The sequence below is a fragment of the Canis lupus genome, chromosome 15 (assembly GCF_011100685.1).
Source record: "Canis lupus familiaris isolate Mischka breed German Shepherd chromosome 15, alternate assembly UU_Cfam_GSD_1.0, whole genome shotgun sequence".
Classification (NCBI taxonomy): Eukaryota; Metazoa; Chordata; class Mammalia; order Carnivora; family Canidae; genus Canis; species Canis lupus.
Window position 1 is genome coordinate 37,253,724 of NC_049236.1, and position 12,560 is coordinate 37,266,283.

Genomic DNA, 12,560 nt, shown 5'->3' on the forward strand with positions numbered 1-12,560 from the left:
CAGTAGTTCTCCACTGGGGAAGAGTTTGCTCACCAGGAGATATTTGGCAATGTCTGCAGACTTTTGGAGTTGAGCCAGCTGGGTGTAGGGGTACTAGGAGCAGCGGGTAGAGGCCAGGGGTGCTCTGCGAAATGTCTTATAAAGCACAGGACTATCCCTCACAACAAAGAATCATCAGGCCCAGAATGTCAGGCCCAGTAGTCCTGGGGGTGAGAAACTAGTGCACATAGACACATGTGTGCATGCACACACAAAGTGAAACGAAGTTTGCACAAATAATACTGATCCATCCTTACTTTGTATAATGCACTCTGATGTTTGTATTCTAGGTTATTCTATCATGGCATTAAATAATGTTGATCACAGTCCACTATCAATCCGTCAATCTGTTGACCTACTATCTGAAAAATATGGTGGAAGGTGATAGAAGCAGTACAGAATTCTCTGCTCCTTGAAAAGTATGTGACAAAGTAGTACATGTTCAATAAAGTTCTAAGAACTTTATGACCTGGCCCCTGCCTGCCTTTTTTTTTTTTTTTTTTTCTCCTCCTATTTCCTCCTTCTCTCTCTCTTTTTTTTCAGTCTGCTGCAGGCACACCACCTTTTTTATGTTCCTTATCTTCTCTGGCTTTGGCTATCTGTCTGGAATGTGCCTCTCCTAGTTTTGGGCATGTGTAGCTCCTTCTTAGCCTTCAGGTCTTACCTTGTATACTTTGTATCTCTCCCCATCAGAATGAAGCTTCTGGAGAATTGGGGATCATATGTGTCTTGCTTACCCCTTTGTCCCAAACGTTTATCATAGTCCTTGGAACATAGCAGTCACTCAAGAAAATAATTTCTGCGAGCTTCTAGATGAATGACCAAATGCCTTCTGGACAGTGCAGAATGAAACTCAGCCATGTGGTATTCTTGGGGCAATATTGGTTCAGAATATTTCTGCCTAAAATATGACTAAAGTGCACCCAAGGGTTATAGTTAATAGCTCTTATTCTGCCTCTTCTCCAACATCATCTCTTTCTAAGGCACATACTTTATTTTAGCGCTGTTTGAAAGGAAAGCTTGCCCTTTCTATTCTAGAAGCACCTTGAGAAGGACTGGCATCTGCAGTGGGTTTCATCTTACCTTGTGTTGTGATACAGGCATAATTCATAGATCTGTCTTATCTCTTCAAATCAGTAAGATGGGAAATCCTTTCCACTTCTGGAGTGGATTTATATAAGATTTATTTAGACATTTGACATGGCTGGTGCCTCATTTGAGTAGCCAGTGATCCCTTGAATAATGAGGGCAGTATCAAGTATTTATTTTTTTATTCTTTTACCATTGAGTTACTGCATTTAAAGTGGAGGACAGTCCAAGCAGATAATATGGTCAGACCTCCTCTCTATGGATGAGATGACTGAGAAAGGGCTGGGGGTACTGAGTCAGATAGATCTTATAACCCCCTTACAAGTGAGGTTTTCTTATGTCTAATCTTAAGACTAGAGGATGGAACATTAAGAGTCTGTGACATACTCAAGCCAGACAGCTGAGAAACGGCACATCCAGATCCAACCCCAGGTCTTCCCCTGACTCGGCATTCAAGATGGAGAGCTGCAGATTGGGGAGATAGCAACATTTATCTAGTGCCTGAAGCCATGGCGGTGGAAAGGTCCATCAGGTAAATTGTGTAGTGTGAGGAGAGATGGGAACCTTGGAGAGAATCTAGTAGGCAGTGTTTAAATCCAGGCAGAGGCCTATAGCCTGAAAATGGTGACTGAGAATGAGCAGTGGAGATAGACTGGGGAGGATGAGGGGGGAAAGCATGGTATTGCAGAAGCAGAGAGAGGAGAGTTTCAAAAGATAGAAACAAACCAGAAAGTCTAATACTGCAAGAGACAGGATCAACAGTGTTCTGGTTGGCAGTGTCATAAGGATCTGGCAACATGGGAGTAAGGAAATGTTCAGTGACCTTGAAGGGAGCTATTGGAGTAACCAGATTTCAATGGATTGAGAAGTGAATGGGAGTTGAGAAAGGAGACAGAGGTGAACAGAGTTCAATGTTTGGTTGAAGAAGAAAGGGGGAGATAATTCAAGATCGATATGGGCTGTGCTTGTTTGTTTGCTTGTTTTTCAGATGAGAGAGAATAATATAAGATTAAGTGCTGTCAAGAAGGCCCGATGCAAGGTTGAGGTTATGAGAAAGGAGAGAAGAGCAGCTTGAGGAGAGAAGAGAGGTTGAGGTTATGAGAAAGGAGATCATCAAGAGCTCAAGACCCTGAGTTGAGGATGGGTGGGTTAGCATTCTCCAAATTAACAGCAATTGAGGGTGACATTTAGGACACAAAACAAACTGAGAGTTTCAGCCTGATGTTAAATATCATGTGTTCATTTTCCATGAAGTCAAATAACCCACATTCAGATAAACCTTGCCTTTTCTGGAGAGACCATTTCTATATACTTGTTCTTTCAAAGTGTTTATAACCTTCACTTACTTATCTTTTTTTCCTTATTTTTGTGTCTGTTCTTTAGTTGATGTCAGATCCATGAAGCAGGGCCCATGCCAGGGAAACAGTCTAAATATTTAGGAAACTTTCCTCTTTGAAACAATCCTATTTGGAAGCTAAGTAATGCTAAGACATAGCTCACATAAGTATGTCTTAAATTCATGTTGAAAAATGAGAAAAAGTAGGGACGTCATTAAAAAAAGTGTGCATGTGTGGATTTGGATTGCATTGAACAAGTATAAGCCTAAGGTCACATAAAGCAAAACAAAATTCTCAGTACAGCTTTTCTCTCCACCTTTGCTTTTTAGCTTGATAATTTTCAAATTAGAAATCGTTAATACTAATTTTAAAAAGGTGGAAGGTCCTGGGTGGAATTCTTAAAATGGAAGCTTTATATGTTCTCTTTCTCCTCTCTCAGGTTTCTCATCTGTCTCTCGCTCTCTGTCTAGCTTACCCCACGTGCAGAATGAACTTGAAATTGCCTGGAAGAAAACTGGAGTACACACTGTCTCTGGTCTTATTTGTTGATGTGATTCAGACCATTGAAATTTTCCCCTCAGCTACTCAGGGCAGGTCAGGAAGCTTTCCAATCTTTCCCTTTTGAGAGGAACTTTCTGTTTTACAGACCACACACTGATCCTTCAAACCAAATAAGATGAAAATGCTGCATCTCTTCCCAACTCACAAAGAGATGGGTGCCTTGGGACTATGTGGGCAGCATTGTGAAGGAGAGGGCAGTGGGCACCATGCAGACAGCAGGGCACAAGGTTTCAGTTTATAATTAGGTGCCAGTACATAAGTGGAATGCTCAAGGGCGTTTAAGGAGACAGGGCTGGATTTAAATTCCACTCTGTCACTTACTGGCTGGTGACCTTGGCCTGCACCTTAACTTCTCTAAGCATTGGCTTCGTCATATGGAAAATAGAGGATAATTATACCTTTGTAGAGCTGTGAGGATTCAATGAGATCATCCATGAATACTACCCATCCAGAGCCTCAACAAATTCTAGGGCTTTCCATATTTGCATTCCATTTTGCACCCTGTATTACTCTCCTCCTCCAGTTCAATTTTCAGTGAACAATACTATTAAATAGGTAGTTTATATCAGTTGTGTGGTGTGGTAACAAGGACCCAACGTGAGGGAATTCAAAGGAGAATTAGGACAGAGAGGGGGGCAGAAGGTGAGTTCAGCTTGGGGCATGTTAATTTTTAAATGCCTCGGAGACTTTTAAGAGGGGAGCCATCAAAACTTCTGGAGAGGTACCAGCTTGGAAGCTATTAGCATATCTGTGGTGGTTGTTGAAGAGAGTAAAAGTCACTACTTGCACCCCAGGGAGTGCCATAAGCCCGATCTGACAATGACACATTCTAGGAGACTGAGGCATGTGGCACAAGGGAGCCAGGAGAGACCATGGCAAAAGGATGGAAGAAAGAAAGAATTTCTAACAGCACAGAGCTGTCTCTGTTGCCAGGTACAGCAGAGCAGCTTAGTAGGATGGTAAAAAGTGCCCTTTAATGTTTCTAGGACATGGAGCTCATTGGTGAACTTGACGGAAGCGTTTCTAATGAAACAGCAGGGGCAGCCACCAAAACCCTGGGAAGAATGGAAGGTGAGGAAGCGGAGACAGTGAGTGTCAACTCCTCCTTCAGCAGAGAGGGTCACAGCTAGAGAAGGAGGCAGGGTCAATGGTGCATTTGATAGTTCAGAAGGCAGACGGTTGAGTGTGCTCAGAGGGGAAGGAAACTAAAGGGAGAAGAAGAGGTCGAAGACGTAAGAAAAGGAGTACAGTTTGGGGAGAAGTTGAGGGACATAGAAGAGAATAGGATTTGGAGCACAGGATGAGAGGCTGGCCCTGAACAAGGAGTGAGGGTACCTTATCCTCTGGGATCAGAGGAAATATGTTCAGGCAGAGATGTTTGAGATGGGAAAGGATGCTGGATTGATGGAGCTCACTGCTAATCACTTATTTCATCTTTACCCATCAAGATGTGGTGAAGTTTTGGAATACTTATTGAAGGATTGTAATATTTTCGGGATTTTGAGGGTTTTATGGTATTTTCTTAGTTCTAGACTCCTTGCTCATGTTGCATGTGTCCTGCAGTGTAAAGGCCTCCATGATGGCTGTGTCCTACCATGCTGTGGCCCAGGCTTCCAAGCATGGCCTCTGCATCCTTCACCGGTTTCGTTTTTCTGTGGCCAAACTTGAGCATTTATTTTTTTATTTTTTAAATATTTTATTTATTTATTCATAAGAGACACAGAGAGAGAGAGAGAGGCAGAGACACAGGCAGAGGAAGAAGCAAGCTCCATGCAGGGAGCCCGACATGGGACTCGATCCCGGGTCTCCAGGATCACACCCCAGGCTGCAGGCATCACTAAACCAGTGCGGCACCCAAACTTGAGCATTTAGGGTGAAAGCTCCATTGGTTTTCCAAGGACAGCATCCATTCAACAGCAACTTATTAGCCCCTTCTTGGAATAAAGTGGGTGAGTTGAATCACATAGTTTCAATTTTTGTGGAGCTTTCAGTCTGGTGAAGGTAATAAAAAAGCTAAATTCACATCACTGACAATGGTAAGGCCTGTGAAAGTAGAGCACACGTATGATGATTGGGCCACAGAGGTCTCAGAGGGGTCTGCAAAGTCTGGAAAGATTTCCTCCCTGAGGTAGAGACCTTTGACCGGAGAACTGAAAAGACCTAGGAAATTGCTGGGTAGATGGAGCTGTGGTGGAGGACCTGATGGAATGAAAAATCCCAGGCAGAGAGAACAAGTTGAACGGTTGTCCAAAGTCAACAAAGAGCGTTAGGCACTTTCCCCCCAAAGGTCAGTCATTTGAGCAAAAGATGGTGCAATAAAAGGGCATAAAATTGATTGAGATAGAACAGACCATGCTGAGCCTTGTTAGCTATATTAACACTTGTGAACTTTTTGGTGAGATCGGTGAGAGGCAGTCAAGGAATTTAAAGCTGTATTCAGGCTTAAGGATAAGGGTAACATGTTTATTTTTACTACTTAGAAAAAAGATTGCTTTTGTACGTCTTGTGGAGAACTGTGGAAGGGAACCGAGAGTAGAAGGAAAAGATGTAAGAGATGCCTTGATTATCCCCGGGTGAGGATGCATGTTTGGATGAGGGTGGTGACAGGGGCTATGGAGAAAAGAGGATTGACTTCAGATCTGTTTTTGGAGATAGAATCATCCAGGTTTAGACCTGGTATTCCATGAAAGAGAGCTATATGCAAAACGACCCCAAAGGTCAAAGAAACTATAAAACAGAAGAAAAAGACCATGTCCACTTAACAAGAAATGGTTTATTAAGGGGACTTAGAGAGAGCAGTGTGTCTTGAGTCATCACAAGGTGAGGAGATCTCCACAACCCTATCTCCCATAAGACCTGCCTTTATAGTCCTAGGGGCTACAGAGTATGTGCTAGGAAGCTACCCAGGAGGAAATGTTTGAGAATCAGTTATATCTCCAAAGCAGATCAAATTTGTTATGCCCTGGGGGGTATATGTAAGGTTAAACAACACCACCAAAAAAATGTGGGAGGTAGGGGGGTGGGCCCAAGAAGGCTTCAGATCACAGAATGTTCACCATAGCAGTTTTATTCAAGATGGCATTAGTCTGGTTCACACACATCGGCATTAGAGAGAGGGTGCTGTCATGGATGACTCTCAGGGCTCTGTGTCTACTGAGCTCAACTGACCTACAAGTACTTTGACACACCATCACCCTATAGTAGTGTGATATCCTTATTGTATAAATTTATTGCTTATGAATCTATTTTTTGAATTCAGTTGTATTTCCATCTGAATTATGTCTTAATAAAGTAATATTGATCTGTTTCTTCCAATATGTTCTCTTTCAAGCTTCGGGAAAATACCCATCTTAACTAAGACTCATTAAAACAAGCCTTGAGTCATGTTATTTCAATTCTTTGTGATCTAAATTATTTCATTGCTGTGCGACCTTAGGCAAGTCATTTAGTCATGCCAGCCTTAGTATTTTTATCTGTAAAGATAAAAATTTCTGGGTAGAAATTTCAGGGTTCTGTTGGGGATGCACTAATATAGTAACATGGTGAAGTTGCATTTTATGAGATTATATTCCAAACTCAGTATTTAGAATCACCTGTGAAGTATTCTTGCAGCCAATCAAGTATATAGATCTAATCTCCTGGTTACAGGAAAGTCAAGGGACAACAGAACAAATTAGTTCGTGTTAAGAGACGATCAGATAAATTCAGCATGTGGGATATTCTGTCGGAAATTGAGCCTGGTCTCTTCAACAGTCAATATCATGGGAAGAAAAAAAAAGAAGAAGAAAGAGACATATCAATTAAATGCAGTGTATGAAACTTGATTAGATTTGATTTGAAAAACCAAAAGATATGCTAGAGACAATTGGGGAAATGTGAATATGGATCACATGGGTCATATAGGGAGTTACACTTACTTTCAAAAGGTGTGATGATGGTATCATGGTTATTAAGAGTATGTCCTTATTTCAGGAGCTGCATTTTGAAGTATTAGGAATGAGTGATGTGATGTCTTTAACTTTGTAATGATTCTATCAAAATAAGGAAGTAGAAATGGAGAGATTGAATGAGGAAGCAAATGTGGCATAATGTGAACACTCACTGTAGATGCTGGATACGTGAGTTTTCATTGCCATATTCTTTCAGCATTTATATATAAACCGAGAGTTTCAGGTTAAAGACTCAGCACAAAAGGCAAGAATCGAGTTATCATCAGTACAAGACCAGGAAGTTGGTTTCTGTTTAGGCTCCACGTTGTATGTAAACATGGACCTTTAAATAGACTCATACTCAATGTTAGAGGAAGACTCTAACACTATTTGGGGCCCTTGGACACCTGGAAACGAGGGACCAGCAGATCTGGGTGGGCATCCCACATCATGATCCTGTGGAGGCTGATGCTCATGGAGGGAAAGGCAGGGCAGGGGTGCTTGTACTGTGCAAATTGCTAATTTCTTTCCTTATAATTCATTTTGCCTAGCTGGCACAGGTGGCTCACCTATGGGTTCAATATATGCATCACATAGTTGCATGATGCAACTACAATATGATTTATTTTTGGAAACTGCTCATCACTGTGTATATAGATGGTAAACATTGTTTTATTTATTTATTTTTAAGATTTTTATTTATTTATTCATGAGAGACACAGCAAGAGAGAGAGGCAGAAACACAGGCAGAGGGAGAAGCAGACTCCCTGCGGGGAGCCTGATGTGAGAGTCAATCCTGGATCCTGGGATCATGCCCTGGGCCAAGGCAGATGCCCAGGCATCCCGGTAAACATTGTTTTAATAGTGTAGTCCCTCAGTCTGTCTGCCCAAAGAGTCCCAATGTTTGTATACTGTGTTCCCACTGACCTATCTACCCCCTGCGATCAGTATCTACTTCCTATTCTGTCTTTTTTCCTTAGAAGCCAAATGCTTTAATTATGGAGGAGGGTAGAGTCTTAATCATATGGCTGTTTTCTAGGACAAGTCATCATGGGCTAGCGCTTGAACAATTTCTTGAGGCTAGGGTATGTCCAGGTGGGTGCTGAAGTTCTGAGGGACTTTATTTAAGAAAAATAATTCATAATTACAGATACAAAAATAGATAGGAAAATGAATATTTATTTAGAATGAGAAAATAAATCACATTAAAGTTAAAAACAAAGTCTATAAACATTGTAAGACCCAGAAAAAAAATAACTTCACTAAAAAACTCCTCTAACTTCCTGACCTGTAATATATCTATAATACTTTTCCCCACACATTTTTTGGCTGGATTCTTTAACTTTTAATTTAACAACAATTTTGTAAAATATTTCCTATGGGAAAAAGAAAAGATAATCTTACCTTTCCTCTAGTGTTCATTATTGAAAGGTTTCTAAAGCTTCTCTCATCTTAAAAGTTTGTTAATGGTAATGTCAGATACATTACTGGAATTATTGTTGAATTTGTGAAAGCTTCTATTTAGTTTCTTTCAGAGATGAGTTATAAGGCTTTAGGACATTTCAAGTTTTTCATGTGCAGTGACTAATCACAAATTCTCTTGGAATCGACAGCATTCATTAGCCAGGTTTTCATCAATGTCATGATGAGTTTTTTGTTGGCCCTGAAATTTTATGTCACTAGGCTGGGTGAATCAGTGCATAGGCAATAGGAAAGTTCCTGCAAGTCATTCCTGTATTAGGACAGCTAGCAACAACCTAAGTGTACACAGAAATGACAATAAACCATATAAATACATTTTTTTTCTAAACCAAATGAAATGTGTTCTCAACTCAACTTCCCTTTCCTGCAAGTTATCTCACACCACTGACACCACCAGGCGCAGGGTGAAATATGATGGGAAATTAGAAGGGAACAAGATCATAGCAGTAAAACTATGATTTTTTTATTTCTGCACATTCTATTAAAATATGTGAACATGTTAACACATTGCTAGAGCCCTTCCATGGCTTTGGAAGGGGTCTGTGCACACGAAGTCTGTGAAATTTAACTCATCAGCTTTCTGGTAAATCCTACTGTGCTTGAGATAAGCTTTTCTCCATTTCACATAGACTTAAAACATCTGGTAAAGTGTCACATGTACAGTGGGCTCCTGATAGTTGTTCAGTTTAGGTTGATTTGGGGAGAACTATTTTACACAGTATTGTAAATGTTATTTAAGAGCCTCAAATAAAAGAAGCCATGGAGAAAATATTTCTCAAATATTATTATTCAAACATTTCTATAACTTCTATATCTATAAAGAATCTTCTGGTGCTGTAACCTGTCAAATCCTGTTACACACTAGAATCTCCTGGGATAGTTTTAGAAAAATACCAATGGGTGCAATATGGGCAATGATTTTTTTTAAAGCTCTCCAGGTGATTCTAACGTTTAGCCAGAAATTGATATCCACTGTTCTAATGAGTTGAAATTCCTTTTATTTTCTATTTCTTTTTTTTAATTTTGCTTAAATGTCAAAATATTATTCTAGTTCTCCTTGAAATTCCTTTTATTTTCTATTTCTATTTTTTTTTTTTTTGCTTAAATGTCAAAATATTATTCTAGTTCTCCTTGGACTCTTTTGAATGAAATATAAGGACATGATATTCAGGAAATGTGTTGCACATGCATAGCACAATAGGCATTATGTAAAATATATCTCTGCTAGAAACTCTTCTGGTAAAAATTCCTGCTCATGAAGAATGCAGACCATGGTGTGCTGACAGGGTGAGATATGAAGCAGACGATGTGAACAGCTCCTAATTAAAAATAAAATTAATTTTCTACCAAGCATCCTTCATTGTACTTGAAGGCAAATGCAATTTTTTCCCTGTATAATAAAAGGTGCCTTGAAGGGGGTCAGCTGCAAGGATATTTCAGACAGAAAAGTGTCCAGCATGATAAATCCATTCTAGTTCATCAGACACCCACGCTTTCTCCCCGTGGCTCAGGTAACCTGTGGCACTGGGGCGGGCTGCCACCTGACTGCTGTTTTCCCATATTCTATCAAGGTGGATTGTGCATTACAGATGATTAAGATCTGCCTGTTCGATCTGTCTACACTGAATATGTTGTTCTTATTTTTCCTGAAATGGCCAATTTGAAGAATAAATACAGTATCTTTATGATGATTACATAATATTAGAAATAAGAACTTATTCATGAGACATTTAATGCTTTCAAAAGTATTATATGATGCTGCTTGAATATAGGTTTAATCTTTATATTTTCTTAGTTATTTTTCTCTTAGTTATTTTTTAAATACGTGCCTACTGAACTTCCAGTTATTTCACTTAAAACCACATTTATGAATAAAACCATTTTTATATGTACATGTAAGACTATATATTGTATGTACACAAGTACACTCTAATCCTAGAAAGTAACTTTTAATATTAAGAACTTACCTCAGATGTGACACTGGCCCATGTTGGCCTGACTTCATAGGCTTACAGCTGAGCAGCTTAGCTACTGAAGGGTTTGAAAGCGGTTTCCAGTCCAAGAAGGATTTATAACATGGTAGAAGGAAACAACAACATAAAGAATGTCAAACTGAAATAAATTCTACAATAATAATAAAAAAAAAGCAAGTATTTGAACTTGCTCTGTGCCAGAGCCAAAGCATTTCTTTCTGTTTTGATCTTTCAAAACTCGCTGGGTAGGGGGGTCTTAAAGCTGTAATAGGAGCATCTCCCATCAGACATATATTTCTTGGAAGAGGAAATAAGACTGCAAAGTACATTCTCAGCCAATTGGACAGAAAGGCTTCTCAATCTGAGGGAGGATAAAGAAGCCAGAAGTACAATTTGATGCATCAACAGCAAGTATTCCAGGAATCCAGGAAGAAAAGGTGGACACAGGAAGCGGAATTTTAGTTAGTTGTAAGAAGGGATTTCTGAATAATTGCTAAACTGCCTTTAATTTCCTTTTTACTTTGAATGAGAGGTGACCTGGTCAGGACAGAATCTCAGCTTCTCTACCATGGCCCAGAGAAGTCTTCCTAAAACATGAAAACTGATCATGTTAGACCTCTGCTTAAAACCCTAAAATAGCTTTCCCTAATTTTTCTAATCAAGTACATGAAACACAAGATTATTCTTAAAATATAAACCCTCTGCCTTCCTCTCTTTTCCCACTCCTTTCTCAACATGCTAAACTACTTTCAGGACACACAGACACATGTGCACGCACACACAGACATGTGTACACCCACGTCATGGTTTTTCGGACTCCTCTGCCTTTGCATATTCTGTTTGCTTTTTCTGGCTCATGTGACAAACTTCTCTTCCTCCAAGGAAGACCTTGTGTAGGTGCTATCTCTGTGTGAAGTTTTATCTAAACCCTAACTCAGGATTAATCATATCCCAAATTAGTAAGTCTTCTGAATTGCTAAAATTTCATAAGTTCCTTTATATGATTTTCAACCGTGTTCTAATACCACAAAGGGTGAGGACTCTTAGGGACAAGGACCATTTTGTTTTTTAGAGATCTTCAGTACGGACTACGGACCAGCATGAAGAGGCACCCAGTAATTGCTCCATAGCAGCAAAAGGACCAGAGTGTATATTCCCATTCACCCTCGCTCAGTCTATTCTCATACACTGAGTGAGCCTGCAGGATCACAGGTGAACAGACATTTCTTACACAAGTGCATTAGCTTATTTGCAATTCCACTTGGATAGCAACATAGCTATAGCAGGTGTTATTGAACTCTATGTCTTAACTGGGTACATATTTTATTGCTTTTGCCAAATTATTTCACGAAAAAGTTTGTCTAGAAAAATTTTTATAGACTATGGTGAGTTAAAGAAGGACACATGTTCTTTACCATGCCTCCCATTGAGAGGGAGAGTCTAATTCTTTTCTCCTTGAATGTGGGCTGGCCATTGAGGCATTTTTGACTAAAAGGATATAGAAGAAATTGTATTCTGGGGTTTCTAAAGCTCAGTCATGCCTGAAGCTTCCTTCTGAACCCTTTCAAAGACTAAGAACCTTGAGCTGTTACGTAAGATGCTCACCAACACTGAGACCACCATTTTTGAAAGTCAACATGTAGGTCCCTGACTGAGGGAACCAGTAGAGCCCCATCCTTTGAACCATTCCTGCCTAGGGGCTAACTTGTGAATTAATCCTTCTTGGATCCTCCAGACCACTTTATCTGCCAGCTGAATGAATACTGCCTGGTTACTTCTGTCAATACCACCTAGAAGAATCACTCAAATGAGCCCTGCCTAAATTCCTGGCTTATGAATATATGCAGTGCTAATAAAATGGTGGTGGTTGTAAGCCATTAAGCTTTGGGGTGGCTATATAATAGGAGATGACTGGAACACAGCCTCCTTCTCCCCACTTATGCTGGATTGCTCAGCATCATTATCAGCTAAGTCAAATATAGAAGGACCCCTGCTCTCGGGAGTCCTTAAATTATAGAATAAATTTACTTTCACAGGTTCTTTTTCCCTGTCCTTGGTGAAGCATATATTTTATTCCTTTCTCAGATAATAAACTTTCAGACTTATTCCCTAAATTTTCCAGCCTTTTGCAGCTTTACCATTCTCGTCAT

General features: G+C 39.9%; 1 long non-coding RNA gene across 24 annotated transcripts in view; it reads right to left on the reverse strand.

Annotated features, from left to right (window-relative positions):
• Positions 1–12,560, reverse strand: part of LOC102153777 — an 86,953-nt gene that overhangs the window by 58,964 nt on the left and 15,429 nt on the right. For 22 of the 24 annotated variants that reach the window (XR_005370611.1, XR_005370613.1, XR_005370607.1 and 19 more), the window contains one exon: positions 10,405–10,468. This is a non-coding gene — a long non-coding RNA (uncharacterized LOC102153777). Of the gene's footprint in view, positions 1–6,943; positions 7,058–10,404; positions 10,469–12,560 lie in introns of all 24 variants that reach the window. The other 2 variants (XR_005370610.1, XR_005370601.1) reach the window with 1 other exon arrangement.